Source organism: Toxorhynchites rutilus, chromosome 1 (genome assembly GCF_029784135.1).
Source record: "Toxorhynchites rutilus septentrionalis strain SRP chromosome 1, ASM2978413v1, whole genome shotgun sequence".
NCBI lineage: Eukaryota > Metazoa > Arthropoda > Insecta > Diptera > Culicidae > Toxorhynchites > Toxorhynchites rutilus.
Window position 1 is genome coordinate 81,242,075 of NC_073744.1, and position 24,576 is coordinate 81,266,650.

Sequence of the window (24,576 nt, forward strand, 5' to 3'; positions counted from 1 at the left end):
ATCTGATCAGCCGTTCTCCCATGATGATATATTACACGTACGTGAGAAAATCCTTCTTTTATATATAAAGATTATAAATATTATAGACGCGAAATAACGGGAGAGTAAAGAATCATATTAGGTTTGTATAGTTTTCAAGTTTGCATTGACTTATTTTTTTCTGCAATTTAGTATTTCCCTACGATTAGTAGAAAGCCCTCAGCACATCCACATAGAAAACATGTGCCTGTTGCAAGACAAGGAAATTGCCATTTGTACGGATTATCTCACACGAATTCATTGATTTATTGAAAAATGTGCTTCAAGCTGCAAGCTGAAGAACCGGCTTGAGAGACAAGGGACACCGTCATCAGGCGCTATTATTTATTCATTTCATAAAATATTGATACGACAATGCTCTATTTTCTCAGGAGTGCTTCACTCTGGATTTCGTTGTACCGTCAAGCTTCTAACGACTCTCAAAAATTTGATTTATTTATTTATTTATTTATTTATTTATTTATTCATTCATTGACATCTACAAGAAAAAGGAGTTAGCTTCAAAGTGCTAAATAATTGGATAAGTTTATTGTGCTCATAAAAGCGAGTTCAGAGGATCGCCAATTTCGTTGTCCACCATGAGAACTACATAAAATAGAGAAAAGTTTATAAAATACACAGCGACTTGTGAGGACCGCTGTAATAACCGTTGAATGCTTGTTGCATGAAGTGAGGCTAGCATAGAAAACAAAGCATTTACTTTTCATACTCTCTTTTATAATCTTCCATACGCCTGGCGAAACTAGATATAAACTAGGCATTAGAGCCCATTTTCATAGTACGAACAGCTGAACTGACAAAGAAACGCCCATTTGCGATTCGCATGTGTTTCAAGTCGATTCTGTCGAGGCAGACTGCATTAACACGTCGACGGTCTTTGTGCTACCAACTCCTGCACAACGCGTATGCCACCAGTAATATCGAGTGACCAGGAAATGTCATCAGATTTAAATCGGAGTCGAAATATGTTTGAGTTACAATTAAAGGGACGAATAGCAAGAAACACTTCTCCCTTAATGACGTTCGAACCGTAAAAGAACTCACTCTACCTAGTCAATGTCTGACAACGAAGGTCTTGCTCAACGTTAACGTTATCTCCAGGGTCTGTCAGCTGAATTATGGAAGAAACTACTCGTCAGATGGGAAACATATTTGGAACAGGAATGCTGTGGAGGTACGATCACGTAGAATTTTCGGATAGCTACGGCGTGGCAATTAAGCGTTTCGCGTGTCTGGAGCACAGGATGCACAGGAGTTGAGAATGGTTCGAGATCCCGAGCTGGCTAAAAGATTATGCGCATCATGCGACCGAGAAAAAGCTAGTACGAGGAGAATCGTCACTGAGTACAGTGACGAATCCGCATTGATTCGGGATGCTGCGGCTGAAATAGATGGAATATCCCAAAATTGCATGTTGCTTAATGGCCCGGATCAGCTCAGCATGATCGTCATTCACAGAGATTCTTAAGAAGGATCGACCAAACAGAGCTTTTGTTAACCTTCCTGATGGACGTTGCTAAATTTTGTTCCTTCAGTTCACCAGCTATAAACACATTCAAATCCACGTCCTCGTCGATGCGAGTAAAGCTGCGTTCTCCACGGCGGCTTACTTCAGAGCGATCAAATCTGGAGGTGATTTCAATTTCGGAATTGCAAACAGCGGGTTTGGTGCACCGTTTGATGGCATAGGTCATGGAAAGTAGCACCGTTAAAGTGAAGCAGTGCGTTCTTTGGAGTGATTCCACAACGGTATTGCCCCTAAGGGCTAGTAGTGGAGAAACCCTCACATCGAACCACTTCCTTCTGAAAATCTCCAACAGAGAACTGCAATGTTAAAAGCCTCTTAAAAACTAGTGGGTTCTGCGATATAACCGCAAAGAGGACGTTGGACTTGGCTCAGCAATCATTAAGTAACAATCATGTAGCTCCTAGATATTCTTCCCCCAGTAATTGAAAAAAAGTCCTGTCTAAGCAGACAATTGAATGTTCCTCACAACAGCCACTTCCTATTTGAGAATTTGTTGAGTGAACATCGTTTACCGGCGAGCGTTGAGCGGGAATGAATTCTTTTTCTCAAGATCCTTTGTATCCCTAATAAGTTTCCGAATGACGTGATATTACGTTTATCGCACTTGATCGAAGAAGTTACAAAAAGAATGTACAGTAGAACCTCGATTAACCGCGGGAGGATGATCCGCGATGCGAAGTCGTTTGGGGATACCCGCCTAGAAGAAACCGATGAATGTCATCGTTTTTTTTTTTATCCAAAATATATATTTTATTAAGGCTCATATGGCGTCAGCCTAACGGGGCCGGGAGTTCAATATTTTGACAATGTTTGCTTACAACTATGTTAGTAATATGTAACCGATTACTCACGGTTGACTCGAGGTTAGTATTACAAGTGTTCTCATAATTGGTATGTCGCGGTCTTCGATGTTCTGTACGTGTGCCCGACACGGGATACTTCCTATTGGGATGCAGCTGACCATTAATCAGCAACGCCCCCCTAGTCTGTAGCCCATATCTGGCGTGGTGCGTCTTTCTCGACTCGAGGAATCCAGGATAGAATGGTCACTAGCCGGCGCAATCATCAGCTCGTGTAGAGTTGTCATGAGCGGTACAACCTTTGGCTCTTGTTGAATGATCAGTGGACTGCTCAACCTTCGGCCCGTGCATCTGTAAAGAGTGTGTGTATGTATTGCCGCGACTAAGTAAAAGTTTATCGATCGGATAGGAGGGATATGAAACGGGGACACAACGAAGGAAACATCATTAAACGTTGACATCGGTGTTTCTGAGGAACAGGTATAGATGAAGCAGAAGATCAGGATCCCGGCCACCTAAGATATCCCGGACGGGGATATCCGATTGTCTGCCTTGTGCTCTCAGTACTCTAGAGAGCTGAGAGCGAGCAGCATGGAACCGGATACACGACCAGACAACATGCTCGATGTCGTGGTAGCCATCGCCACAATCACAAAGATTGTTTGCTGCGAGCCCAATGCGATAGAGATGCGCGTTTAGGTTGTAGTGATTGGACATAAGCCGAGATATCACGCGAATGAAATCACGACCTACATTCAATCCCTTGAACCATGCACTCGTCGAGACCTTAGGGATAATCGTGTGTAACCAACGACCGATCACCACTCACCGCTCACCACTCCACATGCGTTGCCAACTTACGAGCGTATACTGACGAGGAATGTGGAAAAATTCATTATAAGCAATTTGCCTTTCAAAAAGTGTGCCTTCTAAAGCGCCCACCTTAGCTAGCGAGTCCGCTTTCTCATTCCCCGGAATCGAGCAATGAGAGGGAACCCATGCTAAGGTAAGCAGGACTTGGCAAGAATCGGCGCGCCCTGGAGTTGGGGAACTGCAGCCATGAATCGGTTTCATTGGCGAAAAGTTGTGAATCAGATTTAATCTCTCAATGGGATGTTAAATCATTGTAAATAAATAAAGGGAATTTATTAGATACTAGCTGACCCTGCAAACGTTGTTCTGCCATATAATTTATTTCTAGATAATATTTTGGTTAGTAAAAATAACGAATATATTTCAAGAGAGTTTGTATGTTATCGTTCGGATCTGTAAAATTGATCTAAATGATGATTTCCACAGCGAAACATACACATGCGTATCTCTCATTTTCGAATTTCCCCTTTTTATTTTAAATATACTTCTTTTATATATAAAGATATGCATAGCCAATTTTTCGAATTTTTCTAATCATCTCAAATATTTTCCAATGTACTCCATCATTCTAATTTGGGTGAAGACAAACTCAAAAAAATATATGAACCGTGCAGATCTGATCAGCCGTTCTCCCATGATGATATATTACACGTACGTGAGAAAATCCTTCTTTTATATATAAAGATTATAAATATTATAGACGCGAAATAACGGGAGAGTAAAGAATCATATTAGGTTTGTATAGTTTTCAAGTTTGCATTGACTTATTTTTTTCTGCAATTTAGTATTTCCCTACGATTAGTAGAAAGCCCTCAGCACATATCATTTCATAAAATATTGATACGACAATGCTCTATTTTCTCAGGAGTGCTTCACTCTGGATTTCGTTGTACCGTCAAGCTTCTAACGACTCTCAAAAATTTGATTTATTTATTTATTTATTTATTTATTTATTTATTTATTTATTTATTGATTTATTTATTCATTCATTGACATCTACAAGAAAAAGGAGTTAGCTTCAAAGTGCTAAATAATTGGATAAGTTTATTGTGCTCATAAAAGCGAGTTCAGAGGATCGCCAATTTCGTTGTCCACCATGAGAACTACATAAAATAGAGAAAAGTTTATAAAATACACAGCGACTTGTGAGGACCGCTGTAATAGCCGTTGAAAGCTTGTTGCATGAAGTGAGGCTAGCATAGAAAACAAAGCATTTACTTTTCATACTCTCTTTTATAATCTTCCATACGCCTGGCGAAACTAGATATAAACTAGGCATTAGAGCCCATTTTCATAGTACGAACAGCTGAGCTGACAAAGAAACGCCCATTTGCGATTCGCATGTGTTTCAAGTCGATTCTGTCGAGGCAGACTGCATTAACACGTCGACGGTCTTTGTGCTACCAACTCCTGCACAACGCGTATGCCACCAGTAATATCGAGTGACCAGGAAATGTCATCAGATTTAAATCGGAGTCGAAATATGTTTGAGTTACAATTAAAGGGACGAATAGCAAGAAACACTTCTCCCTTAATGACGTTCGAACCGTAAAAGAACTCACTCTACCTAGTCAATGTCTGACAACGAAGGTCTTGCTCAACGTTAACGTTATCTCCAGGGTCTGTCAGCTGAATTATGGAAGAAACTACTCGTCAGATGGGAAACATAGTTGGAACAGGAATGCTGTGGAGGTACGATCACGTAGAATTTTCGGATAGCTACGGCGTGGCAATTAAGCGTTTCGCGTGTCTGGAGCACAGGATGCACAGGAGTTGAGAATGGTTCGAGATCCCGAGCTGGCTAAAAGATTATGCGCATCATGCGACCGAGAAAAAGCTAGTACGAGGAGAATCGTCACTGAGTACAGTGACGAATCCGCATTGATTCGGGATGCTGCGGCTGAAATAGATGGAATATCCCAAAATTGCATGTTGCTTAATGGCCCGGATCAGCTCAGCATGATCGTCATTCACAGAGATTCTTAAGAAGGATCGACCAAACAGAGCTTTTGTTAACCTTCCTGATGGACGTTGCTAAATTTTGTTCCTCCAGTTCACCAGCTATAAACACATTCAAATCCACGTCCTCGTCGATGCGAGTAAAGCTGCGTTCTCCACGGCGGCTTACTTCAGAGCGATCAAATCTGGAGGTGGTTTCAATTTCGGAATTGCAAACAGCGGGTTTGGTGCACCGTTTGATGGCATAGGTCATGGAAAGTAGCACCGTTAAAGTGAAGCAGTGCGCTCTTTGGAGTGATTCCACAACGGTATTGCCCCTAAGGGCTAGTAGTGGAGAAACCCTCACATCGAACCACTTCCTTCTGAAAATCTCCAACAGAGAACTGCAATGTTAAAAGCCTCTTAAAAACTAGTGGGTTCTGCGATATAACCGCAAAGAGGACGTTGGACTTGGCTCAGCAATCATTAAGTAACAATCATGTAGCTCCTAGATATTCTTCCCCCAGTTATTGAAAAAAAGTCCTGTCTAAGCAGACAATTGAATGTTCCTCACAACAGCCACTTCCTATTTGAGAATTTGTTGAGTGAACATCGTTTACCGGCGAGCGTTGAGCGGGAATGAATTCTTTTTCTCAAGATCCTTTGTATCCCTAATAAGTTTCCGAATGACGTGATATTACGTTTATCGCACTTGATCGAAGAAGTTACAAAAAGAATGTACAGTAGAACCTAGATTAACCGCGGGGGGATGATCCGCGATGCGAAGTCGTTTGGTGATACCCGCCTAGAAGAAACCGATGAATGTCATCGTTTTTTTTTTTATCCAAAATATATATTTTATTAAGGCTCATATGGCGTCAGACTAACGGGGCCGGGAGTTCAATATTTTGACAATGTTTGCTTACAACTATGTTAGTAATATGTAACCGATTACTCGCGGTTGACTCGAGGTTAGTATTACAAGTGTTCTCATAATTGGTATGTCGCGGTCTTCGATGTTCTGTACGTGTGCCCGACACGGGATACTTCCTATTGGGATGCAGCTGACCATTAATCAGCAACGCCCCCCTAGTCTGTAGCCCATATCTGGCGTGGTGCGTCTTTCTCGACTCGAGGAATCCAGGATAGAATGGTCACTAGCCGGCGCAATCATCAGCTCGTGTAGAGTTGTCATGAGCGGTACAACCTTTGGCTCTTGTTGAATGATCAGTGGACTGCTCAACCTTCGGCCCGTGCATCTGTAAAGAGTGTGTGTATGTATTGCCGCGACTAAGTAAAAGTTTATCGATCGGATAGGAGGGATATGAAACGGGGACACAACGAAGGAAACATCATTAAACGTTGACATCGGTGTTTCTGAGGAACAGGTATAGATGAAGCAGAAGGTCAGGATCCCGGCCACCTAAGATATCCCGGACGGGGATATCCGATTGTCTGCCTTGTGCTCTCAGTACTCTAGAGAGCTGAGAGCGAGCAGCATGGAACCGGATACACGACCAGACAACATGCTCGATGTCGTGGGTTTCTCATTCCCCGGAATCGAGCAATGAGAGGGAACCCATGCTAAGGTAATCTTGAATAATTTTTCGACCAAAACACTCAATAGTTGTCTTATTCTTGTTAGGAAATAAGATGAGCGTTTATCAACTTTCATTGAGCGGATTGCCTCTATTGAGCTGAGACTGTCTGAAAAAATAAAATAGTGGTCGATGGGCAATGTTTCAATGATCCCTAATGCGTAATATATCGCACCCAGTTCAGCGACATACACGGAACTAGGATCTTTGAGTTTGAAAGAGGCACTGGAATTTTCATTGAAGATGCCGAAGCCAGTGGACCCGTTTATGAATGAACCGTCAGTAAAGAACATTTTATCAGATCCAACTTTCCCATATTCTGCCGAAAATATCGGCGGAATAGAATCGGAGCGTAGGTGATCTGGGATTCCATGGATTTTTTGTCGCATGGACAGATCAAAAATGACAGAGGAATTGCAGAAGTATGGGAAGCAAACTTGGTTGGAGATGCCTGGTGAACGGTGCACGTCGTGGGTAAGGTACTCATGGTATAAAGACATAAAACTTGACTGAGGAGTCAGCTGGAGTAGATTTTCGAAGTTATCAATCACCAATGGATTCATGATCTTGCAACGGATGAGAAATCTGTAGGATAATTCTGTGAACCGAAGAGTAAGCGGGGGTACTCCTGCCAAACTTCGAGACTCATCGTATGTGTCGAATGCAAACACCCCATGGCTATACGCAAGCAACGATATTGTATTCTCTCCAGCTTGAGAATATGAATCCTGGCAGCTGATCGGAAGCAAAAACTGCCATATTCTAACACTGATAATATCGTTGTTTTGTACAACTGAATGAGGTCTCCTGGATGGGCACACCACCATGTTCCGGTAATTGTTTGGAGAAAATTGATTCTTTGCTGGCATTTCTGTTTCAAACACGCAATGTGTCTCCTTCAGGTACACTTAGAATCAAAATATACACCCAGGTATTTGAAAAACATAGAGTGTTGGATCGTTTTGCCGGATAGGTGAAGCTGGAATTGGGCGGGTTCGTGCTTCCTAGAAAAAACGACCATTTCAGTTTTCTCCGTAGAGAATTCGATACCCAGCTTGAGGGCCCACGTGAACAGATTGTTCAGGGTATCTTGCAACGACTTTTGCAGAACGACGGTATTAGTACCCGTGATGGAAATAACTCCATCGTCTGCAAGTTGTCTCAGCGTGCAGTCTCTAGTTAGACAATCATCCATATCATTGACGTAAAAACTGTACAAGAGGGGGCTTAGGCAGGAGCCTTGTGGTAGGCCCATAAAACTGTAACGAGAAGATTTCGAGCTGCCATGAGAGAAAATCATGTGTTTTTCTGACAGTAAATTGTACAGGAAATTGTTAAGAATTGGTGAAAGTCCACGATTATGAAGCTTCTCTGAGAGAATTTCCATGGAAACTGAATCAAATGCCCCTTTGATATCGAGAAAAACGGAAGCCATTTGTTCTTTGCGAGCAAATGCGATTTGGATTTCAGATGATAGCAGCGCGAGACAATTGTTCGTCCCTTTACCTCGGCGGAAGCCAAACTGCGTATTTGACAGCAAATTGTTCGCTTCAACCCACTTGTCCAAACGAAGTAGAATCATTTTCTCTAACAATTTACGAATACAGGATAACATTGCAATCGGCCTATACGAGTTGTGATCGCAAGCCGGCTTGTTGGGTTTCCGTATGGCTATCACTCTCACTTGTCTCCAGTCATGCGGGACAATATTCAGCTCCAGGAACTTGTTGAACAAGTTCAGAAAACGCTGTTTTGCCAAGTCGGGAAGATTCTTCAACAAGTTGAATTTAATCTTGTCCGACCCCGGAGCTGAATTGTTACATGAGAGAAGGGCAATTGAGAATTCCACCATCGAAAAATTCTCATAATCGCTTTGAAGTGGAATGTCGCGTACGACGTTTTGTGCAGGAACGGTGTCGGGACAAACCTTCCTTGCAAAGTTAAAAATCCAACAGTCAGAGTATTCCTCACTTTCGTTTGTATGGTTCCAGCCACGCATTTTCCTAGCCGTATTCCAAAGAGTGCTCATAGCTGTCACCCTTGACAAACCATTGACGAACTTCCGCCAATATCCACGCTTTTTTGCTTTAATCAAACCTTTTAGTTTGGATTCTAGAGCTTGGTACTTCAGAAACCATTCCACTAATCCAGTTTTCCTGAATTTTTTGAAAGCGGATGATTTTTCAAGGTAGACCATTGAACATTCCTTGTCCCACCAAAGTGATGGAGGACGACGTCGGAAAGTGGTAGCCGGTACACGTTTCTTTTGAGCTTGAAGTGCGCTTTCATAAATCAAACTCGATATAAAGTTATACTCTTCGAGTGGAGGAAGTTCATGCATTGAAACAATTGCTTCAGATATTATTTCCGCAAATGTTCTCCAGTCAATATTCTTCGTGAGGTCATACGAAATATTGACTGACTCACGAGAGCTTGATTCATTAGCGATCGATAAAATTATTGGTAGGTGATCACTACCGTGGGGATCTTGGATTACCTTCCACATGCAATCCAGGGATAACGAAGAAAAGCATAGAGATATGTCTAGCAGGCTTGCCCGTGCAGGAGGGTTGGCTGTTCTGGTTGCTTCCCCAGTATTCAAAACTGTCAATTTGAAGTTGTCGCACAGATCATAAATCAAAGTGGCACGGTTGTCATCGTAGAGTGATCCCCATGCTGTTCCATGGGAGTTAAAATCACCTAAGATTACCCGCGGCTCCGGCATTGCCTCGATAGTATCAACGAACTGATGGCGGCCTACCGTAGTTCTGGGAGGGATATATATCGAAGCAATGCAGAGGTCTTTGCCATTGATTTGTGTCTGGCAAGCAACAACTTCAATGCCTGTCATCGGTGGGAGAGTGACTCTATAGAAGGAGTAACATTTTTTAATCCCCAATAGTACGCCACCAAACGAGTCATTTCGATCGAGGCGAATAATGTTGAAATCGTGAAAATTCAGCTCATCGGCTGAAGAAAGCCATGTTTCACAGAGAGAAAATACATCACAGTTAGAGCTGTGAACTAAAAATTTAAACTGATCTAGTTTAGGAATGATGCTTCTGCAATTCCACTGTATTACAGTGGTCAAATCCTTGACCCTTGGACATAAAGGGGGCCTTTGATTCAGTTTCAATAGAGGTTTTGTCAGACAAATTACACTCTCGGGGTCTGCCGCCTCTATTGAATAATATGTTATATAACTTGCTTTGTGAGAAACATTTGAACTTTTCTCACGGAGATTCGGCAGTAAGTCGGGTCTCTTACATGGGACTCCCCCAGGGCTCATGTTTAAGCCCCCTTTTGTACAACTTCTACGTAAGCGACATTGACAATTGCCTTACACAAAATTGCAGCCTAAGACAACTTGCAGATGATGGAGTGGTGTCTGTCGTAGGATCAAACGAGTCCGACCTGCAAGAATCCTTACAAGATACTTTGAACAATTTTTCAACCTGGGCCATTGGGCTAGGGATCGAGTTCTCCACGGAGAAAACAGAGATGGTGGTTTTTTCTAGGAAGCATAGACCAGCAAAACCAAAGCTTCAACTTTTGGGTAAACCGATCACTCATGCTATGTCATTCAAGTATCTTGGGGTCTGGTTCGACTCTAAATGTACTTGGGGGGCCCATATTAGGTATCTGAGTAAAAAATGTCAACAAAGAATAAACTTTCTCCGTACAATTACCGGCACCTGGTGGGGAGCCCATCCCGAAGATCTTATAATGTTGTATCGAACAACTATTCTCTCAGTGATGGAATATGGCAGTTTCTGTTTTCAATCAGCTGCCAAAACACACCTCATTAAACTCGAGCGAATTCAGTATCTTTGTCTCCGTATTGCGTTGGGATGTATGCCCTCAACACATACCATGAGCCTCGAGGTTTTGGCAGGCCTACTCCCACTAAAAGATCGCTTCAATTTATTATCTCTTCGGTTCCTCATCCGGTGTAAGGTTATGAACCCATTGGTGATCGGAAATTTTGAGCAGCTGATCGAGCTAAATTTTCATTCTGGATTCATGAGCTCATATCATGAATTCGTCTCCATGCAGGTTAATCCTTCTTCGTATATTCCCAACCGTGTTTGTTTTCCTGACTACATCAATTCCTCTGTGCATTTTGCTCTGTCCATGAAGCAGGATATCCATGGAACATCAGACTATCTTCGATCGAGGATCGTTCCAACGATCTTCGATGCAAAGTATGGGGATATCAATTGTGATAATATGTACTTTACTGATGGGTCCTCTATGAATGAGTCCACAGGATTTGGAGTGTTCAACGAATTTTTTAGCACCTCACACAGTCTTCAGAATCCTTGCTCAGTGTATATTGCTGAATTGGCAGCGATACACTGGGCGCTGGACAGCGTCGCCTCACGACCTGTTGAACACTATTACATTGTAACGGATAGTCTTAGCTCTGTCGAAGCTATCCGTTCAGTGAGGCCGGAAAAGCACTCGCCGTACTTCCTTGAGAGAATACGAGAAATTTTGAGTGCTTTAACTAGACGCTGTTATGTCATTACCTTTGTCTGGGTCCCTTCACATTGCTCAATTTCGGGTAATGAGAGGGCTGACTCATTAGCAAAGGTAGGTGCAATTGAAGGCGATATTTATCAGCGTCAAATCGCCTTCAATGAATTTTATTCTTTAGTCCGCAAAAATACCATAGTTAACTGGCAACGCAAATGGAACGAAGATGAATTGGGCCGGTGGCTCCACTCGATTATCCCTAAGGTTAGCCTCAAACCATGGTTCAAAAGTCTGGACTTGAGTCGGGACTTTATTCGCACCTTCTCCCGACTCATGTCCAATCACTGTTCGTTAGATGCGCTACTCTTTCATATTAATCTTGCCGACAACAATCTTTGTGTTTGTGGCCAAGGTTACCACGACATCGAGCACGTTGTTTGGTCGTGCGAGCTGTATCTTGTCGCCAGATCGAATTTAGTAGTCACCCTTCGGGCCCGAGGAAGGCAGCCCATGATGCCGGTGAGAGACGTGTTGGCTCGGTTAGACCTTGATTACATGTCCCAAATATATGTATTCCTTAAAGCTATCGATCTTCGTGTGTGATTGTCCTTACACCCTTAGTTTTTCCTTTTCCTTTTCCTTTGTGAGAGATCGGATCCCTTCTTAAGAATAAGATGAAATGTAAATACATATTAGATATAAGATAGGTTTAAGAATTGAGTGTGATGAGTGTGATTGAGAGTGTGAGTGTGATCATTGTCAATATATCCTCATATCCCCTCCTTTTCCTGAAGAAAATATGTAACCCTTCTAAACTCGAGTCGACCGCGAGTAATCGGTTTCCTATATTATTAACATTAGAATTAAGGAAAAATGTTTATATACTAGTAACAATACAGTAAGGAGTTCGGCTTCTTCAAACCTATGTAACTGAGACTGTAAAAATAAACGATTTAAATAAAAAAAAAATCCTTGACCTCTTGCACTGAATCAGGCATCGAGGGAAATGAACGCTGCCAAAAAACCACATTTTTCTTTCAAAAATGTTCTCACAATCGGAAGCAAACATAATACTATGCTTTTAAGAGGGTCGTTTATATTTAAAGCATTTAAAATGTTGTCCACCAGGTCAGAAAGCGCAAGCAAGCCAGATTGTGGCTGTTGCCTCGACCGCGAAAAAGGAGCAGACGAGGAGTTGGGTGCTGCTCCGGGAAGTGCTGAGGACCCCTGGTGCGTAGAAGAACCGCTTAAACCAGGAGGTACTTGCTTCGGTCTATTCTCAGCACGTTCTATTCGAGTTTTCATTCCAACTTGGGAAGTTTCGGTTTTCTTTCTGGGGAGTGATGGAAAAGAAGTAATTTTTCTTTTCCTGATGGCACCCTGCGATATATCGGAACTTCCTGCATTGGGAGCGTCAGCAACAGGCTCGTCGTTCTGCAGAATGGAGTAGGGATTGTCCTGAGTCGTTGGAACGGGACTCTTAAGCATTTCTGCATAAGTCCGCTTGGAACGTTCTTTTAAGGAACGCTTGATTTTTTCCCCTCGTTGTATGTACACCGGGCATTGAGTAAGATCATGAGGAGTCCCGCCGCAATGAAAACATTTGCGCTCTTTCGGGCAAGGATTCTCATAATGGCTCTCTCCACAATCTGCGCAACGTTTTTTGTTGCAACAATAGGCGGCCGTGTGACCGAGTTGCATACATTTGTTGCATTTCATTACCCGGGGTACAAACAACCGAACAGGTAAACGAAGTGCACCTATTGCAACGTAGTTTGGAAGGGCGGAACCCTCAAATGTCACACGAAAAGAGTTTGTCCGATTGAGAACTCTTTTGTCATTTTTAAGTGACACAGATTTCAGTCGATCGCATGCAAGAATCTTCACACTTTTAAGTGAAGAGTTCTTGAAGCGACCGACACCATCGAGTATCTCTTTTCGAGTCAAACCCTTTTCGTTTATTACACCGTCTATTTCAACGTTGCAACAGGGTACGTATACGCGATACTCAATCGCAAAGAGATCACAGCGCGTTATTTCATTCGCTTGGGTTCTGCTGGAGACGACAACTCGTAATTTGTCTGGCCCCATCCGAGTAATCTCGGTAACTTCGGAAAATTTCTGTGTCAACTCTTTTGAGATGCGAATGACGTTAAGAGGTTTGGATTTTCGTCTAAAAATGAAATGTCGATTGACAATTTTTCCGTTCACCTATTTTGATAGTCCCAGGCATCATATCAAATGTGAAAGGACATTCATCAAATTTATTTGTAACGAAGAACATAATCAATTACAAAAATTTTGATGCATTCTAAAATAATCGAAGTGGTGAACAAGTGGATTGTATAATATAATTGCGTAGTTCTGCGTCAAAAACATGCGGTCGTGTCCTAGATACAACGCCTTACAATTTTTTTTTTGTTTCAAAACTTGAAAAAGGCACTCGCCGGGCAGAAATTTGAATCGAATGAGGAGGTCATCGCCGCCAAAGAGGCCTACTTCGCAGACCTCGAGAAAACGTATTTTTCGGATGGATTAAAGATGTTGGAGCATCGCTGGGTCAAGTGTATCGAGCTAAAGGAAGACTATGTTGAGAAATAAATTGCCACTTTCCCAAAATTTGTTTTTTTGTTGCCTAAGTACTTATCGGACTGCTCTCGTACATTTTGTTTTGAATTTTTTTATCATGTGCAATTAACAGAAACCTTCTAAAGATTTTCTATATTCTCTGAATACAAGCCATCTCCTCTCCTTTGATTCTGATAAGTGTTGCTATCGGAAAATATATAACGATTCTTAATACTCATCTTGTCTGTCACGAACAAACATATAAGAACGAATAATGGAACCAGACCATGGATAAAAGTTGAGCAAAGCAGTTCACTTTTGAATCGCTCTTTCGTTTTTTTTCTATTATAGTGATTTTCAACACATTTCGGCTGGTTCGTCACTTTTACTTCCATTTTTGGAAGAATGTCGGGAGTGAGAATTGAACTGCGTGAGAGGTATGGATGCTCCCACTTGAAAACCCACCTTGAAAAAAAAATCTTCAATTCAATTTCACTGGGAATATAGGGATTTATTTTGTTTTCTCCAGGTTAGATGTCATGTAACTGATACGCGTAACCAAAATAGAGTTGTTCTCAGTTGAGTGATATCAATACAAACAGATTAAAAAAAATTGATTAAAAATGCCGGTGCTCCGTGCAGATGTTGGGCTCCCGCTTGGAAAAGCGAATGCAACATTTATGTAGACTGAAAGATATGTTGTCTAATGGAAATAATATACAAATTTTATCACACTCCAAGGGGGAAATGATTTTGAGAATTAAGCTGGGTTCAGACGGTGCGAGTAAGCATACGAATCGGTTTAGTCAGTTACTGCAGTGCAATGCAGCTACTACTACCCGTGTGAACACATAATGCCAGTTAGTGTCATATGTGTTCCGGCGTGCGAGCTACTTCAAAGTTTTATGAATTTACTCGCACTTGCATCCCTCAAAACGGCAAAAACAGAATTTAACGTTCGAATCAGGGATGCCAAATGTAAAGAAATGTCTCTATTTTTAAGATATTTGAAAATATGCGAAGATATTTGTACACTTTAAAATTATTGGAAAAACAAACAAAACTCTCATAGTTTCTAAACGAAATCGTTGTTATTTTGTTTTGCACGCTGGCTGGGTATGCTTTCTTTTTGAGATAGTTTTCTTGAGAATCTCTAATGTAGAATCATTATCAGACACAATTTTCATTCGAATATTACTCACAACTTGCAAAAAAAAAGTATTGTTCTAATAAACAGAATACATATTCGATTCAAGAAAGTCCATTTTAATTCATTATTTTAATTTTTGACGCGTATTTCTTCCACCTGCAAATCTACTATCATTTTCATTTCACAAATTGGTACACGAAGCTGCTGGCAAGGCGAAATAAATAAAATTTTAAAAAAAGGGATTACGGTTTGTGAAGCGGGGGTTGTTTGTTTTGTTATTGCTAGGATACGCCATTTTTGCATTTCCACATGCGAGAGTAGTGGAAATGAGAATGAAATTCTACAAAATCATTCCTTTTTTTTCACATAAATTCGCGAAAGCCGAACATAGTAGGCATCGTTCGAATAAGCGTCGTAGCAGTTTGTAGAGAGCCGCCGGCAGCGTTCTGATTATTAAACTGTTCTTCCGACCGGGTAGAGATTTTTACCAGAGCTGTTTGTAAACAATACCGACAGCAATTCCAATATGGCTGAAAGTGCATTTCATATGATTGTTTCACCTGGTATATATAGAGGCGCCTTGGTAACAAGCAATGTATTGTGTATAAAGGCCCATTTATACGTTGCTAGTAGCTGACTTCACAATGAGCAACTACTGACCCGGTGAACTTGCTTGACAAATGGTTGACTCGCATTGTCCGTTCACACAATGTGAGCTGCTGGCAAGAAACAAGATACTACGGCAAAGGGTTTCCAGCGATGCCAGGTGATTTTTCAAATGTCCATCAAATAGTCAGAAACAGCAATCAGATCCAAATTTGTCAGATGATTGATCCGAAATCGACTTCTTTATTCCCAGTTTTCGTCTTAGGTTTTCAGTTGAATTTATCATTACACAATTTTATCGCGAAACACACGCTGGCCGTGTTTAAAAATACTTTGTGCTGAATTTCTTTGAACTGAAGGTACTATCTGGAAAAAGCAGAAAGAAAAAAGGATTCGGGCCAGGAATTGGATGCAAAGAAAACGAGCAACTAATACAAAATTGAAGTAACTCTATGATGATGATCCCCGAGAGTACAGAGCAGTGTTGAGAATAACACCTGAAAAAGTGAAAAAACTGTTGGATTTAATTTCTCCACAAATACAACGCAAGATACACTCATAAGGGATGCTATACCTACATTAGTGAAACTAGAAATGTTGTGCCTTTCTTCTGGAATATCGTTCAGATTATTGTCGATATTTTTTTAGAATCTCGAAAGCATTCATAGCTAAAATAATTCCGAAAGTATGTGGTGCTACAAATGGCAGTCTAAAAGATTTTTCAATATTTGATTTATTTCGCCTTGACAGCAGCTTCGTGTACCAATTTGTGAAATGAAAATGATAGTAGATTTGCAGGAGGAATAAATACGCCTCAAAAACAAAAAAAAAATGAATGAAAATCTCCTTTTTTAAATCGAATATGTATTCTGTTTCTTAGAACAATACTTTTTTTGCAAGTTGTGAGTGAATTTTGAATGAAAATTGTGCCCGATAATGATTTTATATTTAGAATCCCAAGAAAACTATCTCAAAAAGAAAACGTGCCCCACCAGCGTGCAAAACAAAATAAAATGAGTAAAAAAAAACTTTTTAAGTTAAACGGTTTATTTGTGATTAAGCATAATAATGTACTAAAAGCTAGAGAAAATAATTGGGCAAGTAGCAGTTAGAAGTTATAACACCTCTCCTTCATTAGTCTAGGGCATTGATAAGACTAAAATAAAATCGTGGGACATATGATGAAGTTACTAATTGTGGATAATGGAAATCCAACGTGCCCCACGATTTTATTTTAGTCTTATCAATACCCTAGACTAATGAAGGAGAGGTGTTATAACTTCTAACTGCTACTTGCCTAATTATTTTCTAGCTTTTAGTACATTATTATGTTTAATCACAAATAAACCGTTTAATTTAAAAAGTCTTTTTTTAACTCATTTTATTTTCTAGTTTTTAGTACATTATCAGTTTCATTAGAATATTTCTCTACAATAAAGGCATTGTACTGTATTCTATCAGTCAAAAAATTTCATTTGATACCGATATTGAGTGGATTGCAGAAAATACATAGTGTATTCTCTAAGTCAAGTTCGTTGGTTTGATATACATATCTCAATCAACCTGTTTTTTTTTGAGATGATATGGAATCAGCTATTTTGTAGCGGCGACCAAATTGGATTTTTCAAGATAAGCAGTTTTAAAATGATAGCAGAGATAAAGGTATTTTATAAATTCGGTCAGTTCCTATTGGTCAAATTTTTATTAATGTGGGACAATCCTACAGACATACAAACATACATCGAACAGGTCAAGCTAAATATTAGGCTGTCAAAAAAGTCCTGCGGTATTTTTTTTTGAATTTTCATTTGTTCATAAAATCGGCGGATGCAAAAGAACCTCCCATCCGAGCTCCCGGAGCTTCTGGCGCGTCACCAAAGAAGTGTGTGGCCTGGCGTTGTCCTGATGGAAGACAATGCGGCCTCTGTTTATCAAAGATGGCCTCTTCTTCATGAGTGCTACCTTCAAGCGGTCCAGTTGCTGGTAGTACAGGTCCGAATTGAGCGTTTGGCCATAGGGAAGCAGCTCATAATAGATTATTCCTTGACAATCCCACCAAACACACAGCAGAACCTTCCTGGCCGTTAATGAGGGCTTGGCCACCAGTGACCCACTTTTCATCGCCAGTCACCATCCGCTTCAGAAACGGGTCGATTTTGTTGCGATTCAGCAGCGATTCACATGCGTCGATACGGTCAAAGATGTTTTTTTGCGTCAACGTGTGTGGCACCCATACATCGAGCTTCTTTTTGAATCCAAGCTTCTTCAAATGGTTAACAACGGTTTGATGACATATCCCCAGCTCTTGGCCGATGCTACGGCTGCTACTATGCCGGTCTTTCTCGGCTAATTCAGCGATTTTGTCGCAATTTTCGACGACAGGCCTTCCGGAGCGTGGCGCATCTTCGACGACCTCTACACCAGAACGAAAACGTTGAAACCATCGTTGTGCGGTGGAAATGGAAACTGTATCGGGTCCATAAACTGCACAAATTTTATTGGCAGCTTGAGATGCAATTTTTGCTTTTGTCATAGTAGTAGTGTAAAATATGTCGGATTTTCTCTTTATTTTGCTCCATATTTGCGACACTATAACTCACGAACGACTTAACCAAACAAAACACTGTTATAGCGCGCAAAAATACCTCTCCAACAAGCTATAGTATGACTCGATACAATGAATACAACTAGAACTACGCGCTTACAACGACACCTCGCGGAAATACCGCAGGACTTTTTTGACAGCCTAATAAAACCGTTTAATGAAGTAATTTGCTATTTTGTGATTGCGGCCATCTTGGGTTTTAATTTTTCATGATCTACTGTGATCTACTATTCAAGCCTTTCCATTTGATACCCATATTAATGGTGTTTTGACATAATATGTAGTCCACCATTTGGTAGAATTTTGATGGTTTTGCATTTTTCATAAATAACCGTGTTCTACTAGTCAAGTCCTTTCATTTGATACCCATAATAATAGGGTTTTTAGAAAATATGTAGTCCGCCATTTTGTAGTGGCAGCCATCTTGGATGCACATTTATCATAAATAACCGTATTCTACTAGTCAATCCCTTTCATTTGATACCCATATTAATGAAGTTTTGAGAAAATATGTAGTCCGCCATTTTGTAGTGGCAGCCATCTCGGATTTGCATTTTTCTTAAACCGTATTCTGCTAGTCAAGCCCTTTCATTTGTTACCCATATTGATGGGGTTTTGGAAAACCCACATTGATGAGGTTTTGAAGAAGAAAGAGATCCGCCATTTTGTAGCGGCCGCCATCTTGGATTTTCAAGATCATGAAATACGCAGTTTTGTAATGACTACAGAGATAAAGGTGTGTTCCAAATTTCAGATCAATCGGTCAACAGGAAGGGGGTCAAATTTCTATTAATGTGGGTCAGCGCTACAGACAAACATGTTACAAACATACAAATATACAAACATACAAACAGATTACAGGGCAAGCTAAATAAAACCGTTTAATAACAACGATTCCGCTTAGAAACTATGAGGGTTTTATTTGTTTTTCCAATAATTTTCAAGTCTATAAGTATCTTCGCATATTTTCAAATATCTTAAAAGTAGAGACATGCAAAGACAATGTAAAGATTTGGCATCCCTGATTCGAGCGCTAAATTCTGTTTTTGACGTTTTGAGGGATGCGAGTGCGAGTTAATTAAAAAAACTTTGAAGTAGCTCGCACGCCGAATCACACATGACACTAACTGGCATGATGTGTTCACACGGTGTGAGTAGCTGTACTGCAGTAACTGACTAGACCGATTCGCACCGTCTAAACCCGGCTTAAGGCAAACATGAGAAAGCGAGGAATAAATTTCGCACTACTTTTGCGTGACTGCATCTTTTTCCGAAAATTTTGCCTTCGCTACACACAAGTTGTTCGACGACGTTGTGCACAAAGTAAACGACAATCTTGATTTAAGGCTCAAAACCTTGTGCCTCCATGAAAGTCTCTCGCCGGGCAGACATTTGAGTGGAATGAGGAGATCATCGCCGCCAAGGAGGCCTACTTTGCAGACCTCGAGAAAACGTATTTTTCAGATGGATTGAAGAAGTGGGAGCATCGCTGGGTCAAGTGTATCGAGCTAAAAGGAGACTATGTTGAGAAATAAATCGCCACTTTTCCAAAAAAAATGTTTTTTTGTAGGCATCACTTATCGGACTGCTCTCGTACACAGTTTCAACATAGTATTACTTGCATCATTCTCATACCGAATTGAGTTTTCTATGCCCCCTACCCTTGGAGCATCCATATAACGGGTATTTCAATAGGGACGCTACAAAAGTAGACCGATAAGGACAGCAAACGACGTCACATTTTTTCTCGCCCATTGACATTTCTATTCAGTAAGGTTTGCCATTTCACAATGGAAAGATATACGATCCAACAACAAATTTACTACCGAAATTCGGAGTCAATGACCTCAACTTTAAGAAACTAAATCATCTTCAGCGATGAGTTTCATTCCTGGCTGAATGTCTCCGCCAATAAACAAAATATGCGTTATTAGTCCGGCAGCAATATACACGTACTCCATGAGTCACCATTGCATCCCGAAAAAAATAAGGTTTGGTGCGGTTTATGGTCCGGCGGCGTAATTGGGCCGTACTTCTTCCGTGATTATCAAGACCAGCACGTTACTGTGAATGGGAATCGCTACCGCTCAATGATAACCGAACATTGGATGATATGGATGATGTGGACTTGAATAATATGTAGTTTCAACAGGACGGCACCACAAGCCACACAGCGAATTTAACAATCGATTTATTGAAAATCATGATTGGTGAGCGTGTTATCTCACGAAATGGCCCAGTCAATTGGCCGCCTCGGTCGTGCGATTTGACGCCGTTAGACTATTTCCTGTGGGGCTACGTCAAGTCTATGGTCTATGCCAAGAGTCCAGCGACGAACTTCGTACGAATATCGAACGTGATTGCAGCAGTATCGTTCGATTTATGCCGTCGAAAATTCAGCGTCAGGGTTCAGCGTCTGGACTTCTGCAAGCGTGCCCGTGGTGGCCATGAAAACCACCACCACGGACCAGCTAAAAAGCAGAATTTCGTAAACAATCGACGTCATATTCAAATGGAAGATTTGCTGTGAGGGGCATTCGAATGTAATTTGAAATGTTATGAAAATTGACATTACTTTCGCATGACAAAAACATTGATTAAACTACAGAAAAATAATTTTCTCAAATTTTATTTCATACCTGTTGTCGCACTCAATGCGAAAATACAATGGAATCCTTTTTTTATACAATTACATGAACAACGCGAATCAAGCAATTCATTGAAGTTCCCCTCGATTTTATTTGACGTTTAACATGCCGGACCAGTGAAAACGCGAATTTCGATAACTGGTCTTCCCTTATTGCCCAGTTAGTGAATGTTTACTGTACAAGGTGGGCCAATATATCAAAACCCTCTCCAGCAATCTTTAAAATATAGTATTTTTTGTACACAAAACACAATACGATTATTCACGGTTTTGTGAACTGTATTCAATACGACATTTGCAAACGTTCCGTCTTTTTTATACGCAAAACGTTTATCTTCGAATAAAGGTTGCTTCTGTACTGCTTTCATATACCGCTTCCCTAACATACTTATCAACCAAACAGTCGCACCATGAACCATAGAATCGTCTCGATCGATGGCAAATGGCAGGTAAATTGACGACACAATCTTGATTCGTGGATCGTATTTTCTTAGCCGGAGCCTGATGCTCCCGACCAGAACGGTATCGAATCCGAACCCACGACCTGAAATGTGCTAACATTTCGGCCTCTGCAACAAAAAAAAGTTGTGAACGCAAATAATTGTGTATGCCGACTGAATGTTATTCATGAAATGTGAAAAATAAAATGAAATACCAGATGCGTTAATAATGGCTACTAGAACTGTTTACATCATCATCTAACATTTGTGGGTGGAAACTATCTATATATAAAAATGGAGTGATGTCTGTCTGTCTGTCTGATTCTTATAGACTCGGAAACTACTGAACCGATCGACATGAAAATTGGTATGTAGGGGTTTTTGGGGCCGGGGAAGGTTTTCGTGATATTTTGAGACCCCTCCCCCCTCTCTAAGGGGGGGCTGCCATACAAATGAAACACAAATTTCTGCATTACTCGGAAATTAACCAAGCAAACGAAACCAAAGTTGGCATGTGAAAGTTTTAGGGTGCAATAAATGTTTCTATGATGGTTAGACAGTCCTTCCCCCACTCAAAGGGGGGGCTACCATACAAATGAAACACAAATTTCTGCATTACTCGAGAATTAATCAAGCAAATGAAACCAAATTTGGCATGTGGAGGTTTTAGGATGCAATAAATGTTTCTATGGTGATAAGATACTCCTTCCCCCTCTCTTGGAGGGGGCTGCCATACAAATGAAACACAATTTTTTGCATTACTCGGAAATTAATCAATCAAACGAAACCAAAGTTGGCATGTGAAAGTTTTAGGGTGCAATAAATGTTTCTATGATGGTTAGACAGTCGTTCCCCCACTCAAGGGGGGGGGGGGTTTGCCATACAAATGAAACACAAATTTCTGCATTACTCGAGAATTAATCGAGCAAATGAAACCAAATTTGGCATGTGGAGGTTTTAGGATGCAATAAATGTTTCTATGGTGTTAAGATACTCCTTCCCCCTCTCTTAGAGGGGGCTGCCGTACAAATGAAACACAAATTTTTGCATTACCCGAGAATTAATCAAGCAAATTAAACCAAATTAGGCATATGGAAACTTTAGGGTGCAATGAATGTTTCTATGGTGGTTAGATACCCCTCCCCCCCTCTCTTAGGGGTGGCTGCCATACAAATAAAACACAAATTTCTGCATTACTCGAGAATTAATCAAGTAAATGGGCGGGACGAAGTTTGCCGGGTTAGCTAGTGTTAATTAAATATGTAACTGCGTGAAAAATCACTTTGCCGTAATCGATCCAGTTATGAAAGAAAGTCATCGTATTTTCCTAGGAATTGTAGGTTTCCAATGGTTTTTGAGTTTTTTTTTTGAGCAAATGCAACTGGTGTGCAGTTAGCTGTATAACCAAACTGAGTAAATCAAATGCAATTATGAAACGTAATCGTTCGTAACCAGTATCTTACAATAATATTCGCACAGTACTTGAATATATTTTCGCATTACTCACCGTTATTGCTTCATTTGTGTTGTTTCTTACACTCCTGTTTGTACATGTGTTAACGACTGCGCTAATTTCCGGACATCACGAGGTAAATTTCGCTCGACCTTTTCCATCCACCGAGCCAAACCACTCAAATGTCCTTGAAAAAGATTTGATTTTACAGCAGTTTTTCACTGTCATTTTCTAATACTGCCCTCGAAGAAAATCATTAGAATACACATTTAACAATGAATACAAACAGCGAACCGATATCTCCATAGCATATTGATTTTTAAAACTAGGACGAAATGATTACATCTGTTCACCGTTTCATAACGCTCCATCGGGCACTAGTAGTAATCTCTTTTCATCACCAATTAATATTTCACATTCTGGACAACTTCTAACCCTGTGCATCGAATAAAAAACTAATCGAAAAGATACATTCGTTGGTTCTTCTCCACTATAAAGATGGCACAAGAATAGTAAAACTAACAACTTTTCTTCAACATCACACAATAACCCGACCTTAAGTTAACTAGTCATGATACAAGACTGACGGTACATCTCGCATAACACCAGCTGAAACCGGTGGATAAAAATTGAGTGGGACCAAGAAAGGGATATGTATTTTTCTGCAAAGTACCTATTTGTTGACAGATGAATGCACTGCACAACCCATACACGTATAAGTTTTATCAAAAGGGGTGGTTTTGTTGATGTTTTCCCAAAATGTTTTTCCGCCTTTCTTTATCATGACAGCACAGGCAGCTGCTGACGTTTACACACATACCACCACAGCAAACGTTATCGCTGACAGTGGGTTTGGCCAAAAACGTCGAAAACCAACATAATTCGAACTTATAGAATTTTCATTAAATTTTCAACGCCTTGCGACATTTACTTTAGTTTTAGTTACAGAAATAATGATATTAACAATGCTTTCAGGTGCGGAAGTATGGAAATATACAAAAACTGCGATACACATACAACGCTACCGTCGCCGTTCCGTCAAATATTATCTTGGACTTATTTTACCAACGTCGAAGTTGTGAGTATGTTGAATAAGTTGTAAAAAAATATTTAATGTTTCATTCCTTTACGTTGACTTAACGGGAACGGGACGTGTTATGTGTAGATCAAATAATTCTTAATTCTTAAGTCTTGGGACAAACGCTTATGGATAGTTATTTTGTTCCACTTTATATAGGTGAACAAAGTGAAAAAAAGAGAAATCCATTATACAGGGCCTTTCAGTTTAAACACTAACGCAAAAAAAAATAGAATGGCTCATTATAATTTTTTTTCGCTCCGTCGATGGCGACACTGCATTCCCCACTTCGGGAGAATAATATTCGGCTACTCGTTCAGTCTGATCGGATGGTTTTAAGTGTCAAAATGTACAATTTAATAATACAAAAACGTGTATTTTTAGTGAAATCGTATTACTTGAGCAACCAAAGCCTTAATGAACTTTGTCCTCTTATGGTAAGAATTTCAACATTTCTCGTCTTCGATTACTCCCTCTGGGGGTACGTGAATGGTAATGGTATTGTATTATAGAGACTTTAAACTTTTTCAGTTCATTCGTCTCTAGGTACGTGAAGGTCCGTTGCTATGTTAATAAGCCACAAAATTTGGAGAAACATGAAGAAAAAATAACTCGGATTTTTAACAGCATCGAAGTCGTAATGTTAGAGTTAAGTGCGAATCACATACAACATACACGTCACGTTCACGTCCCGTCACGTCACGATACGTCAATGATTCTACCATGCAATTCTCATGAAAACATTCACATACACCAGCAACGTAACGACCCGTC

The 24,576-nt window shown here is 40.5% G+C and overlaps 1 protein-coding gene across 3 annotated transcripts in view; it reads right to left on the reverse strand.

Annotated features, from left to right (window-relative positions):
• Window positions 1–23,510, reverse strand: part of LOC129778972 (sialin) — an 88,659-nt gene extending 65,149 nt beyond the window's left edge. Inside the window, exons 1-2 of one of the 3 annotated variants that reach the window (XM_055786196.1) lie at window positions 23,398–23,510; window positions 22,779–23,333 (exon numbers count right to left, since the gene is read on the reverse strand). The gene's annotated coding sequence lies outside the window, so the exon portion shown is untranslated. Of the gene's footprint in view, window positions 1–22,778 lie in introns of all 3 variants that reach the window. The other 2 variants (XM_055786204.1, XM_055786188.1) reach the window with 2 other exon arrangements.
• Window positions 23,511–24,576: the final 1,066 nt, after the last annotated feature.